We start from the raw sequence: 2,409 nt of genomic DNA on the forward strand, positions 1-2,409 counted from the left end.
CAGACTCAAAAGTCTCTAGCAGGGAAAAAGACTTTGACTGCAGAGCTATAATGAAGTAGGAAGAGACTTAACCAAAGGTAAGTTCCAATTTAATTATTGTCACTTGCCAGTTGTATATCTTCAGTGGAAAAAAACATTTTATCTAAATTTCATATATTTTTGTTTGTCAATTGAAAAAAAAGATCTACATAAAAAAATTATGGATAACAGACTGAATTCAGCGTCAGGCTGCCAAACGTCAATGTCATGCTTTATTGCCACCCTCACTAGGTAGGGTGCGGAATGTGCCAAGGGGTTTCAAGAGGACTGAGGTACAGTCCCGAAAAGCAGGCTGTTCTTGTCTGCTTTGTGCGCGTTACTCTCCTGGAACCTGGAATGAGCGAATTCATGAATGCAAGAATGAAGAGAGGCTCAGAAGGACTCAGTAGTCATTGAGCATTCCTGTCATCTCATGGTGGCACGGAGTCAGAATTAATTGGATTTCACTCACTGGGGAGGAACAAAACCGGGCAGCTTCATTCAGAGATTCATTGATTCAGAGAGATCCATTGAGAGTCTGCGGCTGCTGCTGGGTGGCAGGGGGGCTGCGCTTCTGTCGCCTGCTCCCTCTTTGCCCATCCGCTTAGCGTCGGCTTGGGAGAGGCGCGGCGGAATCCCACCCGGCTCCCGAGATGGGCTCGCTGGGCCTATGCCTGCCCCGAGGGGCATCTGCCAGGCAGCCCGCCTCTCCACCCCCACGGTAGATACGCTCAGACCCGGGCCCTTCGCTTCGGACCTAGCGATCAGCAAGACGGTGGCGTGGCTCAACGAGCTGGAACTGGGCAACGAGCGACTGCTGCTGATGGACGGACGGCCGGCCGCAGGAGCTGTACGCGCCGGCGGTCAACGTGGCCGTCCCGGGCCGCAGGCTCCGGCGTCTGCGGAGGGGCAGCCTGCCGTGCGCGCAGTTCAAGCGCTGCCAGGACCCGCCCGCTGCACCCCGCTGCGCCGACTGGGTAGTGCTCTAGGAGAACAGCAGCCGCTGGAATGCGAACGCCGGTGGCCAGTCGGTCCTCGGGCTCTGGCTCAAGAAACTCAAGGACGAGGGCTGCCGGCCTTCACCTGGAAGGTGGCTTCAGTAAGTTCCAGGCCGAGTTCTCCCTGCACTGCGAGACCAACCTAGATGGCTCCGTAGCAGCAGTTCCCCGACCTTGCCAGTGCTTAAGGCTCAGGGGCCTGTGGATCAGCTCCGACTCTTCCTTGGACATTGAGTCTGACCTCGCCCGAGACCCCAATACTGCAACAGACTCGGATGGCAGCCCGCTGTCCAACAGCCAGCCTTCCTTCCCCGTGGAGATTTTGCCCTTCCTTTACCTGGGCTGTGCCAAGGACTGTACCAACTTGGACGTGTTGGAGGAGTTAGGCATCAAGTACAACTTGAATGTCACGCCCAATTTACCCAATCTCTGACAATGCAGGAGAGTTCAAATACCAGCAGATCCACATCTTGGATCACTGGAGCCAAAACCTGTCCCAGTTTTTCCCTGAGGCCATTACTTTCATAGATGAAGCCCGAGGCAAGAACTGTGGTGTCTTGGTGCACTGCTTGGCAGGCATCAGCCGTTCAGTCACTGTGACTGTGGCTTACCTTATGCAGAAGCTCAATCTGTCTATGAAGGATGCTTATGACATTGTCAAGATGAAGAAATCCAACATCTACCCTAACTTCAACTTCATGGGCCAGTTGTTTGACTTTGAGAGGACGGTGGGACTCAGAAGCCTCTGTGACAACCGCACTCCCGCCCAGAAGCTCTATTTTACATCCCGCTCCAACCACAATGTCGACCAGGTGGACTCCCTGCAATCCACGTGAAAGGTACCAAGTCTCTCCAATCCTTACTGCGAGTATCCCATTCCTTCAGCAGTTTCTCTTGGCAGCATCAGACAGACTGCTTTCTTTGTGTGTGGCCCCAGGTGTCAGAATGTCACCAGCTGCCTGTATTAGACGAGGTTACCAAGTGAGAAATTGGTTATTACAGAAGGAGAAGTTCACTCCATTCATTCTCTTTGGGACAACAGGACATGCTGTCTAGGTGCAGGCAATAGGTTTGCTCTTTGCCCCAGCCTACCCAAGCAGGGACTGGAATTACAGGACTTGCGGATACAGAGGGTAGGACCAAGGGGAAGGGTAGGAGCACGCATTCTTTAGGGCCTGGCAGTCCTGTTCAACTTTTGCATCTGGTATAATTGTTGTCTTCAGTGAAGACCAATTCAACTTTGCATGTAGTGGAGCCAAAGAGATTTCAGCTCTGTATTTATGGAATCAGTTTGGAAAACAAAACAAAATAAAAAAACTAATTCCACTTGATTCTTGTAAATATTTGGTCTTAAATCACTTGACAGTGTTTGAATTTTCTTTTTTGATGAGTT

The 2,409-nt window shown here is 51.6% G+C and overlaps 1 pseudogene; it reads left to right on the forward strand.

Annotated features, from left to right (window-relative positions):
- The first annotated feature begins 282 nt into the window (after positions 1-282).
- Positions 283-2,168, forward strand: LOC123460258 (annotated as a pseudogene).
- Positions 2,169-2,409: the final 241 nt, after the last annotated feature.

Source organism: Jaculus jaculus, chromosome 4 (assembly GCF_020740685.1).
Source record: "Jaculus jaculus isolate mJacJac1 chromosome 4, mJacJac1.mat.Y.cur, whole genome shotgun sequence".
NCBI classification, from domain to species: Eukaryota; Metazoa; Chordata; class Mammalia; order Rodentia; family Dipodidae; genus Jaculus; species Jaculus jaculus.